This window comes from Pistacia vera, unplaced genomic scaffold (assembly GCF_008641045.1).
Source record: "Pistacia vera cultivar Batoury unplaced genomic scaffold, PisVer_v2 Contig578, whole genome shotgun sequence".
Lineage (NCBI taxonomy): Eukaryota > Viridiplantae > Streptophyta > Magnoliopsida > Sapindales > Anacardiaceae > Pistacia > Pistacia vera.
Genome location: NW_022196421.1, coordinates 88,585 through 114,772, shown reverse-complemented (window position 1 = coordinate 114,772; position 26,188 = coordinate 88,585). Strand labels below are relative to the sequence as shown.

At 34.4% G+C, this 26,188-nt stretch overlaps 1 pseudogene; it reads left to right on the top strand.

Moving 5' to 3' along the window:
• Positions 1-7,286: 7,286 nt before the first annotated feature.
• Positions 7,287-24,500, top strand: LOC116109313 (annotated as a pseudogene).
• The last annotated feature ends 1,688 nt before the right edge of the window (positions 24,501-26,188 follow it).

Below are 26,188 nucleotides of genomic sequence, written 5' to 3'. Positions count from 1 at the left end.
CGCAAATCTCTTGATAGAAAAAAAGCTTCAAAGATTTGATGTGATTCATTCTTTAGTACTGCTTCCCTGTCAAAATCAAACTCCTCCTCCTCTAGTCCTTTCTGCATATCTTGTTCCGTGATTTTAACAAGATTTGGAAATGGATCAGGATTTGAAAGCAAATACTCTTTAAAACGCTCGGTACTTGCAGACCATAGAACAAAAACCCTCTCTCCATATTTAATAATTCCGAACATAAATATGGGAATAGATAGATAAAGTGTGAGGAACTCAGAAATGTCTTTCCAAGACACTGTAATGAGATAAAATACTCCCCAGATGTTAGCCATGAACGCGAAAACGGTCCTCGACCACAATTCATTATCTAAGGAGTAAGCTGAGATAGTATCTGGACCACCAAGGAGTAAGAGAAGGAAGAGTGACCACGATACCTTGAGTACCTTGTTCGCTGTTAAAACACGTTGAAAGGTCTGACATTCTTGTGAATTTGGAACTTTTTTGCAGTGTAATTCCAATTCTGCTTGGTAATTGACGAGGTTGCCCAGGGCAACAGTTGCCATCCAATTTGCTTCTAAATATGTTGACCAGACAAGGACTCTTATCCAGCTTCGTACTATATATTTTCTTCGGAAACCATAAGAGGAGTATGATTTGTAAACAAAGGGCAAGTACAATGAATACTAGAACTTCCAATCTGTACCAATCAGTTTTTAAATCATTTGGATTTAGAGATAGTTCCATCCCAACTTTCCTCTCAAGGATAAAATTACTTGCAAGCAAAAATTAATTAAAAAGGAAGAATCAGACCATGTATATTTGATTAGTCATTGGAATTGATACTAGAAATTAAGAATAATATCGTCTATATAAAGTACGTATGGAAACTTTTTTGAAATTTGGGGTTTGTTTGGATGACATATAAGATAATGGAGTTAATCTTCGTATATTTTGCAAGATTCTGGTGTTTAGTTTGTAAGTAATATAATATTAAGGATATTTTTTAATGCAAATAGTGTTTACTGTTGGCAATGTAGAGGGTAATCAAATTCCCTCACCAGGGGCTATTATTAAAAGATTATCGGGTAATATGACTTTTATATCTATTTTGCCGTTAATTAAATATCATCTCGGACACAATTGTCATCAAATGTCTAATAAGTGACAATTATCCAACCCCCCTACATTTGAGAAATTAGCTAAAACATCCTAACCACAGAAAAGTTTAAAAGTTAACAAAATACCCTCAATCACCCAAAACCATAGCCAACCGTCAGCTGCAGTCATCGTGATGGCGCAATACCACGCGATCTTGTCGATCGTGTGCTAGAAAGGCCGTTTCTTTGGTTGTAATGGCTTTGCCTGCGCACGACCGACCATATACGGCTAGTCGCGCGCCATTCAGCCGACTGATAGCGGCGGCTGGCGGTGGTGCCTGGTTGCCAGCAGTGACTTGGGGTGGGTGTATTTATTTTACTATAAATTAAAGTTTTATATGGTTGATGGATTTTGAGTTCGAATCTTCACAACTACTAATAAGGAGTAGTTATTGGAGGCTTACCTAGCTGTTAACTTTAGAGCCCTGAAGGACTAGTTAAGGTGCGCATAAGTTGGCCCAGAGTTTTGCGAATACCAAAAAAATAAAAAAAAATAAAAAAAAAAAATCCATCAAATAAGTTTTGGGGTTCCATCTCAGTTTTCCAAATTTGAGCCTTTGTTTCTTTTCCCTAGATTTTGGGGTTTTAATTAAGAGTAATGCTATGCTTACTCACCATCTTATTATCCTTTATAAATATAACGTATAGTACGGATATCATTCGCATAGTATGGGTACTATGTGTAATTTTAACAAAGATAGTAAGACGGTTAGAAAACTCGTGAGTAAACATAGTATTTCTGTTTAATTAATGGGTCAAGTTATTGGGACACAATTTCTTGACTTAAAATAAAACACAAATTACTTATGTTCCATCCGAATCTAATCCAATGGTTTAGAGAAACTTGAATAAAATGAAATTATATATTACCAACATTCTATTATTTCTCCAAGTTAAAAGAAATTCAACTTACGATCTTCTTCTTTCATTACTACTCGGCCAATAAACTCCACAGAAATTTTAATCTTTTGAGAGATTAAAATCAAATCTGGAAAAAAAAATGGGAATTCATGGGTCTTTGAAAATAAAGAGACGAAATTATACCAAGTAGAACAAGAATTTTTGAGAAGAAACTATTGGATCGTTGAAAGCACAAAATCAAGAGCAAATTAACTCATTTCATCTCCATTACTATATGAATTAAGTATGTGTTTAAGAATTAAATTATTTGGATATTCCTAATTTCTATTGCTGAGGAATTATAATACTAAGCTTGAAAAAGATAATAAAAATTTTATTTTTCCAAAAATATTACTTTCTCTTTTGAGTGTTTTGTTGAACTATGGCTATGCCTCTTGGATTTTGAACAATCATCCTAATGGTAGATTAAGTATGAGATGGACAACTTTTGGTTTATGTTGGCGGAGTACGTAGTGAAAATAAAATATCAAGTTAAATTCATTTTAAACAAGAGAAATAATAGAATATGGGTTATATTTAATGTCTCTGTGTTCAAATTTCTCTAAACCATTGGATTAGATTCAGATGGAGGGTGGTTAATTTGTGTCTCTTTTCTAGTCAAGAAATTGTATTACAATAGCCTGACCCTCAATTAATAATCTCATCGAATTTGTGTCTCTTATCTAGTCAAGAAATGGAGCTATATATAATTCCTAATTTCAAAGTTTTTCTTTTTTTAATTATATGGAGCAATTGATACCATATTATTGTTTTAATATAGAACCTTATTGTTATATATTATATATAAGTTAAAGAAAATATAGACCAATCTAAGAATTATTTCCTTAATTTCTTTGTCAATTCCGTTGAATATATTTACATTTCCAAGTTGAAACCCCCTAAAGCATCATTTGCCTGGTCGATTCAATCAGTGAAGAAAATCCAAATCCTATGGGGCAATCTTTTGTCTTCATATAGATGTTTATAAGTTGTTATATTAAAATATTATGGTTAATTATATGGGTTGTTCATAAGCTGTTTTCAACTTGTTTTACTTAATGTGTTTATCATATGGTATTATAGTTTCTTCTTATCCGTTTTACTTTAAATCCTTGAAAAAATATAAAACAGTAACCCAACATTATTATCGACTTTATATATATACTTCATGTTTGGAAACAAGTCACAAGTACCAATTGGGTTACATGTAACATAAAAATAATAGCAAGGTGAAAATTATAACAAACTTAATGAAAAATCTATTGATTGTTAATTGCGTAGGTCTGAATTTTTTTTTTTTTTTTTTTTTTAATTTCCTCTTTTCCTCATCTAACCTTATACATAAATAAACCTCTTTAGAATTTCAAGCCCGTATTAGAAAACGTTACAACATCAATCATGGTTTTTTTAAAGTTCTTGCGAAAAATTGACATTTAATGTTGACTAATAACGCACTAATGAAAGACTAAACTTGTAAAACAAAATCTACAAAAACGAAACAAATTAAGATCAAAATAATTGAAGAAAATGGTGGAGAAAGTAGAAATGTAGAGACAAAGAGAATAAAATATTGGCAAGAAAGTTCTTGGACAGTTCTGAATTTTGTTCCACACAGCGTGTTTAGATTAAGTGCATAGAATATCTGAGGGTGTGTTTGTTTTGTTATTTTGGATAGGATTTTAAGAATAATATTGGCTAGTTGAATATGGTGAGTATTACGAGGTAAAATTTAAAATTTAACAAAAAAACCCCCCTAGATTTGCTAATTTAACTAAAAACTCCAATATATAAAAATTTTATAAAATGACAAAAACACCCCCACCCACCCACAGTGCTAGATTCTGGCCACCATCGAAATTTGACCGAAAAATGGTATTACGACCTAGACTGGTTGGATCTGGCAGGTAGAGTGTCAATATGGCCTTTTCCGGCCATATCCACCACTGATCTGGCGAGTTCCGGTCGTTTCTATGCCATGTTAGTGGTTGCTGGAATTTGGCAACTATGGGCGGGTGGGGGTGTTTTTGTTAATTTTTAAACTTTTTTTCTAGGGGTGTTTAATTAAATTAATAAACTTAATAAGCCTAAAAGTAATTAAAAAAATAGAATAGTATTTCTCAAATAATTAAACAAATAAATATTTTGGGAATAGGATAGGGAATAGGGCATGAAATAATAAAACAAACGACCCTAAATTATTTAGAAGTTCTTGATTTTGAGCTTATCATTTTTATTTATTCATTGTCTTCCAATACAGTTATGATCATTAAAGAAATTGCGGTGGAAGTAGTAAATATTTATAAACCAATGGTAGAAATCAAGATTTATCGTAGATGTTTATGGTCTGGATTTGATACAGTAATGGTAAATCTCACCTCTAGAATCATTTCTGTATTAATGCAAAAAGCTAAGCTTTTAGTACTAAGAAGTATGGGCAATAACAAAGTTGTTCTTAGCAGAGATGCAGTCTAAATGATTATAATTCATTTTCCTTTTGATTAGTGAAAAGTGGGCAGCCGGTAGGCAGAATTAGGTAAATGTTTGTATTTTCTCCTTGCATTAAATTAATTATCTATTAGGCGGCATAGAATATTGGCTGTATTTGTTTTATTATTTAGAGTAGTATTTTTGAAAACGTAGAGTTGAGTTATTATTATGAGGTAGGGTTTAAAAATCAACAAAAACACCTATTAGGTTTGTTAATTTAGTTAAACGCTCCCAATAATAAAAAGTTTATAAATTGACAAAAACACTCACACTCACCTACATTTGCTAGATTTCGACCATCACCGTTGCCAGAAATTGGTCGGAATCTAGTGTAATGACGCACAACTGGCTAGCTTTGGCCAGTAGTGCACCGATATGATATTTTATAGCCAGATCCACCATAAATATAGCTAGAAAATGCTAGATCTCTATAACCAGATCTAGCTATCAACGATGGCCATATCTTGGCCGTGGTCGTAGATATCGTCTTTTTTGGCCAAATCTACAGTGGATCTGGATGAAAAAGGTCAAATCGGTACACTACAGACTAAATCCAGTCGATAGTGCGTCATTACGCCAGATTCCAACCACCTTCTGATGGTGGTGGTCGAAATTTGGCAAATGTGGGTGGGTGAAGGTGTTTTTGTTAATTTATAAACTTTTTTTATAGGGGTGTTTAATTAAATTAATAAACTTATAGGAGTTTAAAAAAGTTGAATATAATAAGATTGAATTTTGAGAATAAAAATAGAAATATACATTTCGGGTAGGAGAGGACAAAAAAAAGTAAAACAAATGGGCCTAAATTTTTAAGTTCTTGGAATTGAGCTTCTCGTTTTTATTTATTTATTGTCTCCTAATAGTTATGATCAATAAAGGAGTTGCAGTGGAAGTAGTAAATATTTATAAACCAATGGTAGAAATCAAGATTTATTGACGATAATATACATTAATAATTTGAGATTTACCGAAGATATCGTCATAGAAATATCAAGTAAATTAAGGTTATGTTTGGGAATAGGACAAAGTAAGATGGGACTATTTTAAATAATTTTTGTCCCAGCCCTTTTGGTGTCTTTCTAAGGGATTGCAGTATTGGACTAGCAATCCCAAATCCCAAAATTAATCCTAATGTAGTGGGATTAATAGTTCCGGCCGTAAGAATCTGCAGCTTGGGATTGAACTAAAGAACTCTTAAATTAAGCATTGTGACTATATATAATTGACTTGAAATCATTGTTTTTATTTATTTTTAGTTATTGAATACAAATAAATAAATGTTTTATTTTATTAATGCACGGAACTTGAAATTTTTTTCATTCTCTTTTATCCAACTGGTTGTAGGAATTCGAACTTTAGACATTTAATTCTATTTTAAGTTGCCATTCCACTTAAAAATTTAAACTAGTAGCTAGGTGATGATCAAATTTTATATTAGTCTAATACGATCCTATGTCATATCTCTTAGCTTTGTAATACAATTTCTGACTTAAAATTATACATAACTTATAAAATCAGAATCACTAAAACCTTTAAGCCTGTATACAATTTTTTCGATTTCAAAATTTTCAATAATTAGGAGAAGATAATTGCTGACTGTCGAAAGAACATTGCGATCGTGAAAAAAGGAAGTTCAGGCTCTTATTGTTTTTGTGAATTAACATAATAAAACTCTTAATTAAGCTCGTATTTTATGTAATGATTTACACGACATTTAGTCCCCTATTGTATTTTGCATCTGCGATTAGAAATATTGATTCTAGTCCATAAATTATCATTAAAATTGAAAAATTGTATGCCCGTGGTCCGATCAATCAAGCTACGTAATCCATAAATGATTTTATACACATGCACCTATTCTGTTAAAAATTCTTACTTGCAAACAAAAAAATTAACTCTCAAATTATCTCATAGCCAATTTCTATATATGCCTTTTTAATTTACTTTATAATATTATTATATAAGGCCTAAACTTTAATACAATTTAAAAATATGGTATAATTATAAGGTTATTTTGCTATGTGAAAATTTAAAAACATTGTCACATATAAAATTAAGTCTAACCATAGTATGTAAGATATATTATTTTACCAATTTTAAATTTAATATTAATAAAATGAATCATGTTTTTCATCCCATTTAATATTAGGCAGATATGTATAAATATCGATTGTCATAAAAATAATTTTAATATTTTCTGAATAAAATGAATAAATTATACCAAAGCAAGGGGAAAATGAAATAAATCCGAGGGATTTATGTTGTTTCTAAAATATTAAAAGAAAAAAATTGTAATTTGATTAAACCTCGGAACGGATTAAGAAAATAAATTAAAATTTGATAAAAAAATTAAAAAAAAAACAAAATTAAAACTTTATTAAATATTCTACTTCAAAACCCTTTCCCGCCTAAACCACCCATCTTCGTCACACGAACTCCGGCAACGATCTCCTCCTCCTGTTCTCAGTAAACTGTGCATTCGATTCCGATTCTGACTTAGATTTCGATTTCACCTCCGATTTCGATTTCGCATTCGATTTCGCGTTCGAGTTCGACTTACTGCTGGAGTCGTAATAGTGTAGATAGTTCACTCTGCTTCGGGATTAAGAGCTTTAATATCTCCTCTTCGGCGGTTTCTGCTCTGGATTTTGAGGTGAGATTTGAATTTGGAGTTGGTATAGTTCAGTTCTTACTCGGCGTTTTCTGAATTTTTATTGTTCGGAAAACCCTAGGTTACTAATAATTATGGAGATCAAACTATCGTTTGCCGCCGATAACCCACCGCTATCGGTTATTTCTGTTGCGAAACTTGCCGGCGTCTCTTTACCGACTGAGAATTCTGGCTCTGCTCCTACTTTCCACTTCTCTAATGGGTAGTTTTTTTTTTTCCTTCTTGATATGTCTCTGTTTGTTTTGGTTCTTCATATGTTGCTTAATCTCCGATTCATGATTGTGATTTATGAAGGAACAATTTTAATTTTTGTTTGGTATGGGGTAATCTGTTTAGTAGCTTGATCTTTTTACTTTTTTTTTTGTATTGCGCATTGGTGTATGAGTATGGAAAATATTCCCGATTCTAGGTTGAAATTGCATGACACATATGTTCTTCTTCGATACATTGGTTGAGTTGCCAATTTGTATGGGCAGAAAGCATACGAATCTGGCGAGGTAATTATCTTTAGTCTGTTTCTTTACTCCCTCTCTAACCTGGAATTGTATTTGTTATAAAAAATTGAGTTTGACAGTGTAAATTTCTTTTATATTTATGGTTCTTTTTTGGTATCTTTTGTTATGAAAATTCACGTTTAGTTGTATTTGTTATGCAAATTTAAGTTTATCTTTGTAAACTTGAGAATGCATGTAGTTACGTGGACTACTATCTTGAGAAGCTTACTTTGTGGTTGGTGATTGTTTGTCAATAGCAGATATAGCAATCTGGTCCACTCTTGCTGGTAAATGTTTCAGATTTTTCTTTTCTAACTTCTAAAGTTTTATATCATGTCTCTTCATAGATGCTTAATTCTTTTATACTTTGCAGGAACTGGGCAAAGATGGGAAAGTTTAAGGAAATAAAAAAAGTACCAGAACCCGGTAAGGTGGTTCAACTCTGTAGCCACAGAATATAGTGACTCCTTGAATGAAGTCACAGCCATGTATGTTGGTAAAAGAGGTGTCAATCAACAATAAGTGAATGCAGATGTTTCTGAGAAGGGAAAAGCAGGCAGCCGTTCGTCTTTTGAAGTAGATCTTCCTGATGCTGAAATTGGTAAGGTGCGTTTGTGCTTTGCACCAGAACCAAGTGGTTATCTTCACATTGGGCACTCAAAAGCAGCAATATTAAATCAGTCTTTGCCCAGAGGTACCAAGGTCAGGTGATTGTAAGTTTTGATAATACAAACCTCCAAAAGAAAGCAATGAATTTGTTGATAATCTTTTGAAAGACATTGAGACATTGGGAATCAAGTATGAAGAAGTTACCTATGCTTCAGGTTATTTCCCAGAGTTGATGGAAATGGCTGAGAATTTGATTCGACAGGGCAAGGCTTATGTTGATGATACACCACGTGAGCAAATGCAGAAATAAGGATGGATGGGATTCAATCAAAATGTAGGAGTGACAGTGTTGATGAAATTTTGAAGGAAATGATTTCGGGATCTGAAAGGGGTTTGCAGTGCTGCCTTCATGGGAAGTTACACATGCAAGACCCTAACAAATCTCTTCCAGATCCAGTCTATTATCGTTGCAGTCCACTTCCCCACCATCACATTGGTCAAAGTACAAGTTATACCCAAAGATAATATTTTGTATGTCTTTTGTTGATGCTAAAGGAGGAATAAAACACGCACCTTGATCTAGCGAGTATCATGACCGCAATGCTCAATATCATAGAATTCGATGGAGCCACCTGTACAATAGAACCAAAAAACCAACCGCAATACACACAAGAACAACAGCAAGCAAAATACACACTCTAATAAGAACTGTATCAGTATTAATAAAGAATTGAAATAACAATTGAAGAAGCTGGGGAGCCGCCCTTAATGACCTATGAAGAATTAACTTGATAATCACCTCACTCTCTATCTCTCTTTACTATATACTAATTATTCTATACTCACTGACATCAAAACCATCCTCTAAATATTAGCCACGTGTATATTCTTTTAACAAACTCACTCACACTCTCCACACTCACGACCTCTTCACACTCCTTGCCCTTAACACCTATTCTTGCCTTTCAACTTATAGACCTTGCTAATGGGTGGTCTATCAATACCCCCCCTGTTATTATAAGGAAGTATTGTGTCCTTGTTAAGTACTTTGGTTTAAGGGAGAAATAGTGAGTATAAGAGTGAATGAGAAGGGTGTTTTTGTAAAGATTACAAATATTGTTAGTGTTAATAGGGTCTGTTTTATAAAGTTCAAAAGTTGTGATTAAATGGTGGCGTTTTGTAGATTTTGTACTGCTATATAAAATAGAGTGTTCTGTTTTGTAAGTTAGTTATTCAGTTAATAGTACATACTTTTTTCTTTAGCTCTTTAGCTTGAGCCTTTTCCCTCACAAATACTTTTTAGTTTTGCATTTTATTTTCAATTCCATACTAAAATCTATATGGTATCAGAGCTATAGACAAGCGTCAATGGCTCAATTGAATCCTGGATCTTCCAATTTCACTTCGAAACCAAAAATTGAACAAGCTGGATGTGCAAATGCAAACAGTTCAACTATGCATGCAACACTTCCCACGATTTCAGTGAAGCTTGTGGAGAGGAACTACAGTCACTGACGATCTCAAATTTTTTTAGCTCTAGCATCTCATGAACATGGTTTCATTACCGGTGAGAATATCTATCCACCTATATTTTGAGTTGGAAAATCTATTGAATCTAAGGAATTAGTAAAAGAACCCTAAGCATTTTAATTGGAAAAAGACAGATCAATTTTTAGTAAGTTGGCTTTTATCTTTAATTTCTGAATTCATGTTTAGACATGTTGCTAAGTGTACCAGTTCATATGAAATTTGGAACACCGTGGAGTTACATTGTCAATCCTATTCTAAAGCCAGAACCCTACATCTTAGAAATTTGTTACAAACCACTAAGAAAGGTGATCTGAGTGTTAATGAGTATGTGCTAAAGATGAAAGAGCTAGGAGATGAAAGAGCTAGGAGATGAGTTAGTGGCTAGTGGTGTTAATCTTGGAGATGAGGATTGCTGTTGTATATTCTGGATGGTTTAGGACTAGAATATGATGCAGTGGTCACAAATCAGACTTACAATAGTAGTAATGCAAGCATTCAAGATGCTTAATTCATGCTTCATAAGCATGAAATGAGGTTAGAACATTAGCACAATGCTATGTCACATTTCCACGACCACTTTAATTCTGCTCTTTTTGCCTCAAAACAAGAGAATGCTTACTCATATGCATCACATTTGCTTAATGGTTCACCTAGTCTCAAAATTCTAGTACAAAATTTTCTAGCTCCTGCTCTTAGCTTTACTTATCAGAATAACCCCAACATTGGTGTCCCTACTCCTGGTATTGTTCATTCTATAGCAGGTAATGTTGATTTTGAAAACAATAGCTATCAAGGAGCAACCCTTAGTAGACTTGGTTACCTGCCTAATACACAACCCTTTAATGCTGGAGCATTTTAGTTTAATAACAATATGATTAAAGTCAGAGGTAGAGGTCGAGGTTATTTTATGCCAAGGTTAATTTGCTAAATGTGTGGCAAACTAGAACACTAAGCCATACAATGTTACCATAGATTTGATCAAGAATATCAGGGTTTTGTTCCCTCTTCCTATAATCCTCAAACACAGCCCAATGCCTATAATTCATAAGCTCCCTCTTTAAATACCTTAGTTGAAGGACCTGTTGAATTTGCTGAGGCTTTGTTTGCCAATCACTATACACCAAGGCATAATAACTTTTCTAGCCAGACACCAAACAGTTCCAATTTCCCTGTTTCAAATAATTCCCTCGCTGGTTTCCATGATTACTCTATTCCTGCAGCACCAAAATACCCTCATTACTTAGGTGCAAGTGTACCCCTTCCTTCTCTAGTAAATCATCAACATCATTCTGGTCCTGGTTATCAACATAATCCCACTGTTGATTCTTCTGCTGTTCTCTTATCAAGAGCTACCAATGAACATCTCTTTCATCAGTAGCTTCTTACCAAGCTATTGGCACACCTCAGACTCTTCAAGATTTGTCTTGGTATATGGACTTTGGAGCCTCAAATCATATGACAGCTGATGGATCAAATCTAGTGCTCAAATCTGCTTATCCAAAAAGCTCTAAAGTGCAGGTTGGTAATGTGGAATACATTCCCATCACTCATTCAAGTATGATGCTAATACACTCTTATGATGCAAATAGACTTATTCATCTTAGGGAAGTATTATGTGTGCTTAGAATTGCAAAGAATTTGCTTAGTATTTCACAAATTACTAAGGACAATAGTGTGATTGTGGAGTTTCATTATAACCATTGCTTGGTAAAGGACAAACACAGTAGAGATGTTCTGCATCAAGGCATAGTCAAGGATGAATTGTATCAGCTCGAATTCAAACACATTGGTAGCTCACCCTTGGATTTTATCTCCTGTCTCTCTACTGCACTATTGTCATCAGAAACTTCTACTTCTCCTGCCACAGAAGTTGCTACTGCTAGTTTTTCTATTGATTGTCACTTTTCTAGGAATTTAAATAAAACTACAAGTGCATATTTGTTCATGTTATCGCATGCAAGATTAGGATACCCAAATGTTAGAACTCTCAATATTGTTTTGAACAAAATGAATGTAAAACATTCCTTAACTAGAAATAAAAATTTCTTTTGTGAATCATGTCAATATGGTAAACTGCAACAATGTCAATTTCTTGCTTCTACTTCTAAGGCCAAAGCCCCTTTAGAGCTGGTGTATTTAGATCTGTGGGGTCCAACTCTAGTTAATTCTAGGGAAGGTTTCAGATATTATATCATCTTTGTGGATGATTTTAGTAGATTTACTTGGATCTACCCACCGAAACTTAAATATGAGGCTTATTCAACATTTATGTAGTTCCATTGCTTTGTAGAAAAATAGTTAGGATATAAATTGAAATGTCTACAAACTGATTGGGGAGGAGAATATATGACTTTTACTGGTTATCTACAGCAGAATGGAGTTATGTTTAGGCATTCATGTCCTTGTTTGCACCAACAAAATGGGAGAGTTGAGGGAAAACATAAGTCCATATAGATTGTCCCTCTTGGCTCACGCTGGTATGCCTTTGAAACATTGGTGGACAACCTTTAGTACAATAGCTTATTTGTTCAATAGACTACCAACTTCAGTCCTTGAGTTGCATCACCTTACTTCACATTGTTTAATCAAGAACTTGATTACCTTGAGTTGAAATTCTTTGGATGTAGCTGCTACCCTTACCTAAGACCTTACAACAAACATAAACTTACTTATCACTCTGAAAAATGTGTTTTCCTTGGTTATAGTCTTTTCCATAAGGGGTGAATCTATCTTGCTTCTACATGCATAATTTACATTGTTAGGCAAATCAGGTTTAATAAGGAAAAATTTCCCTTTAAAACTGGTTTTACCTTCCTTACATCTATTGACTTGACCTCACAAAATGACCTTTCTATGAATACATTTGCTACCCCTTGGACTTTACCACAACTGGCCTCTACGTTCTCAACATTAACAACCCCTTTGATTCTATTCCAGAATATCCATGGCCTGCTGATTCCCCAAAGACATTACCAACTACTAATTTTGATTTTGAATCTCCAAGACATGATGTCTCACATGGTGTTTTACCTACAAATGTTATTTCACCAGCTGTGTTAGATTCTTCTAAGTCCTTAAGAAAAGAACAATTTGATTGTAGTCTGTCATCTCCATCTAACACATGTCATCAATCAACATCTTCACAGAGAACTTTCCTTGGTATTCAAGCAGAAGTTGTACTACCTTGTACTTCTAATTCAGCATTGAATACTCATTCCATGCTCACTAGGTCCAGGACTGGTAGTTCTAGGCCAAACCTTGATTTAACTGCCTATCAAGTTGTAGTGACTAACATTGTCATTCTTCCAAGACTAGTAGTTTTAGGCCAAACCTAAATCTGTCATAGAAGCCCTACTTAGTCCTGAGTGGAAGCAAGCTATGGACTCTAAATATCAGGCTTTATTGAAGAATAATACATGGGAACTTATTCCCTATAAAGAAGGAATGAATGTGGTAGGTTGCAAATGGGTTTTTGAAGCCAAATTGAACTCAGATGGTACTATTTAGAAGTACAAAGCTAGGTTGGTTGCCAAGGGCTTCTGACCGACTCCTACTGTGGATTATTTTGATGCTTTCTCACCGGTAGTCAAAGCAGTAACAATTAGAGTTATCTTGTCCTTGGCAATGCATCAAAATTGGACCATTCAACAATTGGATATCAATAACGCTTTCTTGAATGAAAACTTGACGGAGAAAGTGTTTACATTACCCCTTAAAAGCTACTCTAGTTTTGTAGCAAATAAGAAAAATCCTTAGCACATTTGTCGATTAAATAATGCTTTGTATGAACCCAAACAAGCTCCGAGAGCTTGGTTTGATAAACCGAAATCTGCATTTATTGATTGGGCCTTTGAGAATTCAGTTTTAGATGCGAGTTTGTTTTTCTATATAAAAGAATGTACGCTAATGTATCTACTAGTTTATGTAGATGATATACTTATGACAGGAAATAATGCTAAGCTCATTTGTACTTTGGTTTCTAATTTGGAAAGTAAATTTGCTCTTAAAGCTCTTGGGGAAGTGAAATACTTTATAAGATTTGAAGTTAAATGAAATGCTACTAGTCTACTTCTGACTTAGACCAAATATTCTTAGGATCTTCTAATAAAAGCAAGAATGGCAGAGTCTAAACCATGCTCTACTCCTATGGCTATTGGAGTCAAGCTTGGGAAAGAATATAGTAAAGGTTTTTATTAGCCTACTCTCTATAGAACCATCATTGGTGGCCTACAGTACTTAACCTTGTCCAGACAAGATTTAGCCTTTGTCGTGAACAAGCTTAGTCAATTCTTACAACAACCCATTGAAGTTCATTGGACAACCTGTAAAAGGGTCCTAAGGTATGTTAAAGGCACTCTACAACATGGTATTCTCTTTACTAAGAAACTGCCCTTTACTGTAGAAGCTTTTGTCAATACTGATCGGGTTGGAGATGAAATAGATAAGAGATTAATCAATGGTTACAATGTGTTCCTTAGTGGTAATTTGGTTCAGTGGTCTTCTAGAAAACAAAAGGTAATATCATTGTCTTCCATAAAAGCTAAGTATAGATCACTCAGTCAAGCTGCCATTGAGTTGGTGTGGATTCACTATTTGTTCACAAAATTGGACACTAATACCAGTCACACTCCAATTATTTGGTGTGATAACATGAGTGCTAGAGCACTCTCTTCCAATCTTGTGTTCCATGCCTGAACAAAACACATTGAGATTGATGTGCCCTTTGTTAGGGAATTGGTTACCGAAAATTTGTTACATGTATAGTATATTGCTTCTGAATATCAGATTATGGATGTATTAACCAAGGATCTTTCTACCTCTAGATTTGCTATGTTACAAGAGAAGTTAAATGTTACATCTGAACTTCCCACTGACGAAGGTGTTGAGTGTGTTAATAATGCACAGCATGAGTAGTTTATTATTGCTATACTCTTGGTTGTTACAAGCATGATTTACTGATCAATGCTACATTTAGTTGTTTGCAGGCTTGTGGTGCATAAATTATGTGAGCAAGACAAGTCCTATTCTACTACTGAGTACTGCATATTGTTGATTTGTAGCTGATTTGTTGAGTAATTGGCAATTTGCTGAATATTGATAAATGTGTGTAAAGTTGGTTTACTGAATGTTGATAAATGTGTGTAAAGTTGGTTAGCAATTGGATAGTATGATGAAGGCAGCAGTCAGGTTGCTAAGTAACTAAGAATTGAAACAGTTTTAGGAGCTTTGTTAGCTGAAGCGAAGTACAATAAAGTGTTGAGGATTCTAAAAATCTAGAAAAATGAAAATAGAAGAAGATGAACATAGTTGAAGAATGTTTGGCTTAAGAGGGAATGTTAGTATAAGGAAGTATTTTGTCATTGTTAGGTACTTTGGTTTAAGGGAGAATATTGAGTATAAGAGTGAATAAGAAGGGTGTTTTTGTAAATATTACAAATAGTGTTAGTGTTAGTCGGACCGTTTTGTAAAGTTCATAAGTTGTGATTAAATGGTGGCGTTTTGTAGACTTTGTAGCTGCTGTATAAGAACATAGTGTTTTGTTTTGTAATCAGTTATTCAGTTAATAATACTTACTCTTTTCTTTAGCTCTTTAGCTCAAGCTTCTTCCCTCTCAAATACTTTTCTGTTTTGCATTTTATTTTCAATTCCGTACTAAAATCTACACCCCCTCTTGAAGAGCCACCTTGTCCTCAAGGTGGAAGTGAGGAAATTGGGTGTTGATAACCTTAAAAGGTTCCCACGTAGCGTCAAAAGAGGGTAAATCTTGCCAAATGATTAAGACCTCCTTGGAACCATCAAGAAGTATCTGCACAACTAGGACCTCGATTGGTTGAAGCTAGAGTTCTAGATCTTCCATGAGAAAAAAGGGTAGAGGTTGAATGGGCATTGAAATATGCAAGCTGTGCTTTAGCTGTGAAAGATGAAAAACGGGATGAATACGGGCTGTAAGGGGTAGTTCTAGCTTGTAGGTCACCTGATTGATTTTTTCCAGCATTGGGAAGGGCTAATAAAACCTTAGACTAAGTTTTTCATTCAACTTCTTGGCTAGGGACTTAAATTTGTAAGGTTGGAACTTAAGGTAAACATGATCACTTAGAGAAAATTGGATATCTTGTTGGTGGTAGTTCGTATGTTCTTTCATGTGGACTTGTGCAACTTCCAGGTTGTGTTTGAGTTCTTGGATGATGGCATTGTGTTCAATAATTTGATGGTTTACATCCTCCAATAGAGAGGGGCAATTGGTGAGCTTAAGGAGGATCGGTGGGTTACGACCGTATAAAGCCTTGAAAGGGGTCATCTTGGTCAAACAATAATATGTCATGTTATACCAAAACTCAGTCCAAGACAACCAATTTGGCCACCGACATGGCTGTAAACTACAGAAATAGTGCAGATATACCTCTAAGCATCTATTCACCACTTCTAATTGGACATCCGTTTGGGGTTGGTATGCGGAACTGAATTTCAAAACTGTCCCAGAAACTCTAAAGATTTCTTGCCAAAATTGGCTTATAAAAAGTCTATCTCAATAAGAAATTATGGACTTAGGAAAGTCATAAAGTTCACCATCTCCTTCATAAAAACCAAGGCTACCTCCTTGGCATTGTAAGGATGGGATATGAGAAGGAAATTGTTGTATTTGGTAAGTCTATCCACTACCATCAAAATTCTATCAAACCCCTTGGCCCTTGTAAGGCTGCCAATGAAGTCCATCATCAAATAATCAAACACTTCAGACGGAATGGGAAGAGATTGAACCAGCCCCATAGGTTTCAGAGTTGAATGCCTGTTGACTTGACATATGGAACAAGTTTTCACAAATTCTGAACATCATGCTTAATGCCTATCCAATAAGCCACATTTGCCACCATTTTGTATGTCCGAAAGAATCCGGAATGACCCCTGCTGGACTAAAATGAAACCTAGTCAATAATTTAGGAATAAACTGTGAGCTCTTAGGCAAAACTAACTTGCCTTTGTACAATAAACAACCATGGCGAAGCTTGTAATTAGGTCGGCTATTTGGATCCACAATTAGGTCCTAGATAATGTGTTGAAGCTTGGGATCTTGTTGAGCTTCATTGGCCAAGTCCTCATATTCTGCAAACTGGATAACTGATAGAGAATTCAGTTCTAGTCCCTCCTCCCTTCTTGATAAGGCATTAGCCACCTTATTGGTGGTTCTCGACCAATAATGGATGTCAAACGAAAAACCCATTAGCTTGGACAACCATTTTTTGCTGCTTCAGAGTCTTAATCCACTGATCCTTGAGGAATTGTAGACTTCTCTGATCAGTTTTCATAATGAATTGCCTTCCCAATAAGTAAGGACTCCATTTGTACATCGCAAAGACAAAAACCATTAACTCCCTCTCATAAATTGATTTTTGTTTAGCTTGGGGTGAAAATGCCTTACTCAACTTAGCTATGGCACATGATTTTTGGACTAAAATTTCCCCCATGCCTTGGCCCGATGCATTTGTTTGCACCTCAAAAGGAATCTCGAAATTAGGGGTTGCTAAAACCGGGACACAGGTCATAGCCTCCCCAAACTTTTCAAAGGCCTGTTGTGCCTAACCACTCCAACGAAAGGAGTCTTTCTTGAGTAGCATAGTGAGAGGTTGGGCTATACTGCCATACCCTTTACTGAACCTTCGGTAGCACCCCATAAGCCCCAAAAATCCATGTAAACTTTTCACACTTGTAGGAATTGGCCAACAAACCATAGTTGCAATTTTCTGGGGGTCGAACTCTACACCTTTAGCCGAGATTAAGTGGCCTAAGTACTCTAGTTTCTGCTGCCCAAATGAACATTTCTTCTTATTTACTACCAAGTTGTTCTCTTCCAAAATCCGAAGGGCCTGTGTGAGGTGTGTTAAATGGGACTCTAAATCAGGGCTGCAGATGAGAATATCACATTAAAAAAAAAAAAAAAAAAAATTATACTGGCTTAAAGATGGTGTTCATTAGTGAGTGAAATGTGGAGGGGGCATTGGTCAAGCCAAAAGGCATGACGAGGAACTCATAGTGCTCCTCATCAGTTTGAAATGTTGTTTTGGGAATGTCGTCCTCCTTGACTCTAATTTGGTGGTACCACGATCTAAGATCCAAGTTAGAGTATATGGTTACCCCTGCCAATTCATCCAACAACTTTTCGATAATGGGGTTGGGAAATTTTTTGGGGATGGTTATTTCATTGATGGCCCTATAGTCTACACAAAACCTCCAACTTTTGTCTTTTTTCTTGACTGACAACACTGGGCTAGCGAACAGGTTAGTACTAGGTTGGATAATTATTGTTGCTAACATCTCTTCCACCAACTTTTCAATTTCATTTTTTTGGAAATAGGGGTACCTTTAGGGTCTAATGTTAGGGGGTTGGGCTCCCTTTTTAAGGGTTATGGCATGGTCTTGAGGACATTGTGGGGGTAGTTTGGATGGCTGCTTGAACATTTGGGTATAGTGATCCAAAACTGCTATAAATCCAAAATCTATATCCTCTCCTTTTGGTACTGTGCTACCCTCAATCGAAAAAAAATCCACCAAGTATCCTCCCCCAATGTTATTAATTGATCGTAACATGGACTTAAAGGAAACCATTGTCTTCACCAAACAGAGATCTCTCTGTAGGCTAACTCTTGCACCATCCACCTCAAACTTCATTGTCAACTTCTTCCAATTGACACACACATCACCTAATGAACTCGGCCATGTAGCATCCAACACGACATCAACACCTCCTAACTCAAAAGGGAAAAAATCTTGCACAATTCTAACTCCCTATACCTCCAATTGAACCTTCATACACACCCCTTCACCGTGATCCCATTGCCAATCATTACTCCAAACAACTTACCTTTTCCAATCGGAATTCCTGACCTATGCACCAAATCATGGGACACCCCACTATCAACCAGCACCACCACATCAGTGTTCTCGATTTCCCCCCTAACCTTCAAGGTTTTGTCAGAAGTTAGACCCACAATAGAATTCATAGATAGAGCCAAAGCATTAACTTTTGGGTTGGGTATCTCATCACCATCGGGATTGGGTTCACCTTTTTCAGAGTCGTCATCTTCCCACACCAAAAGAATATGTAATGACTTGCTCTTACAGTAGTGATTGGGACAGAATTTTCATCACATTGAAAACAAAGTACATTGAAAACAAAGTGCCTTTTCCCTCTTGTACCGGATATCGACCTATGAAAGACGCTAGAAATTTTCTCCTCTAAAGCTCGAAGCCCCTGTCTTCGACGTTCTATCTCTTCTTTTCAATGGTCGAGTTGATGTAGAGTAGGGATGGGCACCGGCTAGGCTGGGGCTAGGGACCCCTGTCTTTGGCCCCAGCTCGAAAGCCAAAGGGGATTCTCCATTCCTGGCTCGTAGCCTATTCGGGGTTTTTGTGTCTTATTACCATTTTCTCCAAATTATAATATATCATCCAAAAAGAAATTAAATCTATAATGTACATATTAAACATAAAGACTATCATACTAAATTGATAATATATTACAATAAATGACAGATTTATAATCAAAAGATTCAAAACATGAGCTGCTAAACTCCCAAAAGACCCCCACAATCCACATCAGTAGATTCAATACATCACACTATCAAGATTCAACATTATAGAGTAACATACAGATGGCTAAACCATAGCAGATAGCACCTAACATTCCATTTCCATGTGCAGCCCACAAACAGCCTATAGACAAATTTTAGATTATTACAAACCTAAAAAAAATATCTAAACCATATTAAATTGAACTAAAATATGGAGAAATAAACTTGTCACATATGAAATCCAAAACTTTTCACCAAAAGTATTCATATCATCAAAATTATACTACTTCGATTTCCTCCTAAACAAGTAAAAAATATAAATTAGATGATATTTAAGTAACATGTACACAAATTTTAACTATCATACAAATGAATAAAGAAGAGGAAAGAAAAAGAATATATTACAAAATACAAATCTATAATACCTGATCGTCTACATCACTGTCATCATAAATTGATGAACCACATCCTACCCTAGGCCTAACATAATAGTAAAAATAAACATTAACAACTAGCATATGTCAATAGGTTTTTTAATTTTTAATGTAGAAGAAACAAAAATTCTTTTTGATTACCTTTGATGTGTAGTGTAGTTTGCACTTTGCACAAGTAAACTGCATAGCTGATGCAAAAGCAAATTGCAGTGCAGTTTGCACTTTGCACAAGTGAATTGCTTAGCAAGTGCAAACAAAAATTGCAAATGCAAAATCATCAATCACACGAACCAATATAAACCCTTAAACCCCACATAAAATCTTCAATCATAACTCAATCAATCTAAACCCCTAAACCCCACATAAAATCTTGAAGCATAACTGCAGTGCAAAACTCAGTCAATCAATCTAAATGGCACATAAAATCTTCACTCATACGAACCAAAATTGATGAAAGCTTGAAACTTTAAAGGAAAACAAACCTATTTTTCTTGAATCTTGATGCAAAGGGCACAGAGAAAGAAGAGGCAAAGAGCCACTGATGAAATGTGGAGGCCGGCATTAGCGAGAGGCAATGATATTCCGATGAAGGTTTGACGATGACGAGGTGGACCAGGCTGAAGGACAATGTCCACAAGGACTTTATTTATAATGATTAAAAAAAAATTATAATGATTTATGGATTTATTATAATCAATAGCGAGTCCAAAAATTTCTGTTAGGATAGGCCAAAATAAAAACTAATTACACATTAATATTTTTGTCTATTAATATTTCTGTTAGGATAAGCCAAAATCCAAAAATTATACATATTAGTATTTTTTTGTTAAAATGCCTACCCTCAACAAGTGTTGGATCCGCCCTTGGTTAATGATTATAATGAATCCAAATATCAAAATGATAATTATGATACATTATATATATATATAAATATATTATATATTAACAGTATAATATTATGTATTATTGTATTAAGTAATAAGTATTAATAGATGATATTATGATTATGGATAATAACATATTATGTATAATGTATAATTTTTGTTTTATAACATATTTTGTATAATGTGTAATATACAATGCATTATCATAAATTATATATAAAGATTACCATATATATTAAAATGTCTCATTAATATTCTAAATAATACATAACATTATATATATTATAATGTATGATAATACATAATACATAATGTATTATAATAAATTCTAAATAAATTATACCATATATATTATAATGTCTCTTTAATATATAATGTATTACATATGATACATCATTCATATATGTTTTAATAATTTTTTAACAAATAACTACCATATATATTATAGTAAATTCTAAATAAATAGCTACCATAATATAACAAGGGCAATTCAGTAATAAAATTGAAATAATGATTCAATGAGGGACAAAAAAAAAAAAAAAAATTATAATGATTTATTGATTTATTATAATCGATCAAAATACCAAATGATGTATTATACATATATAACATATATATTTTGTATTAACATATGGTTATAGATAATGGCATATTATGTATGTATAACATATATATGTTATATACATTATACTTATATACCATATGTAATGTATAATGTACAATGTAAAATGTATAATATATAATGTCGAATGTACAGCTTTTGCTTCATAGCATTAACATATTATGTATAATGTATATTACACACAAACACACACACACACAGAGACACATACATTATGTATTACAAATATTAATAATGATTTATTATATTTAATCTAGTTTTATTTATTACCTATTTGTATATGGTTTTATATAATACTTACACAATTATAATTTGTTATTGTATAATATATGATTGATTTTCAAATATTAAAATTAATATAGGTATATATATGATTGATTTTTAATCATTAAAATTATATATATATGTGCCGGGCTGGGCCGGACTAGGGATTTTGGGGCGGGGACAAAATGGGGCCGGGCAAGACCTATCCCAGCCCTGGCCTAGTGGCCTGTCCCTGAATTTTGGGACTAATTTTGGGCTCGGTCCCAACCCAAATCTCAAATGATTCGGGGAAACTCCGCCCTGTTTAGGTCGGGTTGGGGTGGGTCCTCATGAGGCCGAGTTTATGCCCATCCCTAATTTATAGTGGAAGGATTCTAGGTTTTTTCACGAGTTGGGCCACTAAATAGGTCGGGTTAAATCTAGGCTGCTAGATACTCTAGAATAGGGCTCTCTTATAACTTGGGCTTTAATGAACTTGGGCTAGCATTTTTCTAGAACCCAGTTTTTTTCCTCCACCTTATGGGCCTGCTTAATAACCTCTTGAAGGAATTGGGCCTCATCAATTGCAAGTCAGCTCTAATCTTTTCCTTAAGCCCATTGACAAAAACTCCCATTAACATTTCCTCACCCAACTCTTTCAATGGCGTCGTATGAGCTTCAAATTCTTCCATATACTCAGTCACTGTTGATGTCAGCTTCAATGCCACTAGAGTTTCGTGCACAGAGCCTTGTAATGACGGATGAAATCTGGCGATTTAAGCTGCCTTAAAATCCTTTCATGACTTGAATGGTTCTCGCGATTCTTCTCATTGGTACCAATTCAAGGCTCTTCCTTCCAAACACACGGCGACAACTTCCAACATATCTAATGCTTCATACGGATTAATGGAAAAATAACGATCTACCCAAAATGTTTACCCAAATGGATCCTCTCCATTGAAAATTGGAACCTCAAGCTTCCTGAATTTCTTATCCTCTTTTCTAGTATCTTCATTACTTTCTCGCCTCTGTTCTCAATCAACTCCAGAATTGGGATTTGCCAAGGATGATGAGAACTTCTTCTTCTCCCAATATCGTTTTTCATCTCTTCTTCCATCATTCGCTTTAACTCTTGCATCTCTATCAGATACTCTTTAACGCTACCCAAATTGGTCTTCATTGAACTCATGTCCTCTTTCACCAATTTCATTTCTTTCTCCACATTATTCATTATGTTCTCCATCTTAGATTTTACCATTCCCTAGCCAAGCATTGATACCAATTTGATGGAGCCTCCTATAAAATAGAACCAAAAAACCAACCGCAATACACACAAGAACAACAACAAGCAAAATAAACACTCTAATAAGAACTATACTAGTATTAATAAAAGGATTGAAATAATAATTGAAGAAGCAAAACACTCAAACAGACAGATTCCTAGCAATTCAAGGAGTTGGGGAGCCTCTCTTAGTGACCTATGAAGAATTTACTTGATAATCACCTCACTCTCTCTCTCTTTACTATATATTAATTATTCTATACTCACTGACATTAAAACCATCCTCTAAATATTAACCACGTTTATGTTCTTTTAACAAACTCACTCACACTCTCCATACTCACTGCCTTTTTACACTCCTTGCCTTTAATGCCCATTCTTGCCTTTCAACTAATAGACCTTTCTAATGGGTGGTCTATCAGAATTCAAGAGGACATGGGAGTAAATAAGGTTCACATTTATGAGTTTAGCTGGTTGAATATGGTCTATACACTTCTCAGCAAGCGTAAGCTTCTATGGTTTGTTCAAAATGGAAAGGTTGATGGGTGGGATGATCCTCGTATTCGAACTGTTCAATGAATTATGTGAAAGGGTCTGAAAGTTGAGGCGTTGATACAATTATACTTGGACGGTAAAAAATTTATGTTATACTTTAATGTAATGCTCGTAGATGATTATAGTTTGTTTAATATGAACATTAACTTCTTTGTCCTTTTCTTTTTCAGCTGACTTGAAAAATCCAAATCTCATGGAAAAGGGACCAACTTTGGACTATAAATATGAAGATTATTGATCCTGTGTGTCTTAGATTTGGCCCTTACCAATGTTCCTAATGAACCATTTGTGTGCATCATTCCAAGACAAAAGAAATATGAAGGTGTTGGAGAGAAAGCTACAACATACACAAAGAAGATATGGATAGACAAAGCAGATGCCATATCCATCTCAATAGATAAGAAATTTACTTTATGGATTAGGGGAATGCCATAGTGAAGGAAATAAGTAGGGATCAGAATTGGAACATTACACAATTAACAGGTATTATGCATTTGAAGGATTCGTCAAGACCACAAAGTTGAAGCTTACCTAGCTACTTGGAACAAATGAATTAGTTAACCTCAAATCTATGAGATTTGACTAATTAATCAAGAGAAGAAGGTACACTTAATAAATTGATAATCAAAACTTTTTATTCTGTTATTTTTGTTGATATAAACTCTACAATCTCGTAGTATTTTTATGTTGATGTGAACTAGTTGTTACTCTAGTTATCTGCATTATTTGTCATATAATCCATAAACAAACTTGTTTTAGCTAGTGTACTTAAAATGAATTGACATAGTGATTGGTACTTGTGACCATTTTGGATGTAACTCGAAGAAGTAGAGGACTTCCTTGATGTGCTCAATCCATGTCAAAAATCAAGACTCAAGCAGTTGGAGATTCTAACATGTGGAATCTGAAACGTGGAAAGATTTTGTAGCAGTAGAGGAAGTGCTACTACAGATGTGTCTCACTCACAAGACCTTCAAAGCCATCAAATAGTGTTGAAGTGAGGCCTTTCACATTTGAGGTGTTCAATACTCTAGATCCTAAAAATCCTATTGATTTTTGTATTCAATGAAACCATGATTTGGAAGTTTGGAATCCAGCAAACAGTTTTAAAGTGAGACCTTTCACATTTGAGGTGTTCAATACTCTAGATCCTAAAAATCTTATTGATTTTTGTATTCAATGAACCATGATTTGGAAGTTTGAAATCTCTCTCTCCCTGTTTCTATGTCTTGTATTTGGTTATAGATACATTATTGACTTAATTTATTGATTTACTTTTCTCTAGATATTGTGGATTGAACTTTGCCTTTTTTTTTTTTTTTTGGTCTAAATTTACTGAAATGACCTTTCTCTAATCTAGTGATGTTTACTAAGATTTAGTAATAGTCTCTGTTACAAATCTCCTTGATCCTTCTATCCGAAAACAATTTTTGAACTATCAAAATCATTTCTAGATTTTAAAAATATGAAGTGTATCTTAGTTTTTGAAAATGGTTTTCAGATCGCAAACAGATAAATTTAACTGTCCTCAAATGTCTACTGTTCTTTCTAGTATTTGCTATTGGTGAAAAATGGTTAGAAGGAAGATATTTAGTCTGTTGTTAATTGGGACAAGCTATGCTTCTATACTCCATCTTCCATAAATAGATATGAATGCCCACCTATTAATTGAAACCCCAAATATTTCATACCTGGATCTTAATGTTATTTAAATATGTTACGTATAAAAGGAAGGAAAAGGCAGCAAAGGCAAATTAGTTATGCTTTTTGGGTTGCTATGTTTTCATAATTTCTAAAAGAGTTTGTTATACTTCTTTAGATCCTTAGACATTGCCAACTGTAGTTGGTTAGAGATGGTCACTAGCAAACCACCATATATACTCAAAAATTGTAGGGAGGGATTATCAATGAATTAATACAAAAACTCTCTAGACTTCTCCTCTCTATTTTTCTTTCCCTTTTCTTTCTTTTCCCTTCTTCTTCTTTTTTACTCTCTTTTTCTCTTAATTTCTTAGGACTGGTTTTAGTCATAACAATTTCGTATCAGAGCAAAACGAACCTTAGGCTTCGACTCTTAGATTAGTAAAAACATGAGGAACACTAAGGCTGCTTTGACAGAGGAGTCGATGATGCAAGGTCTGGAGGATCAATTAAATTTAATATAAAACCAATTGGAAGAGGTTAATGACTTTAGGCTCCAATAGCTGGAGGCAATTCAGCGAGAGAACCTCCGAAGGTTCAAAGATATGAGATTGGAGCAATTAGCGATGACGAAGGACCAACAAAAATCTTAGTCGATGTATGAAGAGTTGCGATCTAAACAGTAGAGCACGAGGAATGAAATGCAAAAAGCATTTGCTAAAAATCAAATGATCCTCGCCAATCTCACACAGATGGTTTAAAATTTACATCGAGGTAAGGAATCTAACTCTGAGGTCGAATCATCCAAGGGAATTTTACCAACTCCTAAGGGATACAATGATATTAATAGCAATGACACAACTCAAACATCTTCTTATTGGATCAAATTATTGCCCAAAGTAGATTTTCCTATGTTTGATGGAGACGATCCTAGGACTTGGGTTATTAAATGTAGGAGGTATTTTCATATTTATGAGGTGGGTAATAGCAGGAAGTTTGAATTAGCTTCTCTATTTTTATTTGGAAAAACGGAGATGTGGTTTCAAAATTGGGGTAAGGAAAAATGAGTGATAGAATATGAGGAATTTGAGAAAGCCCTATATGATAGGTTTGGGG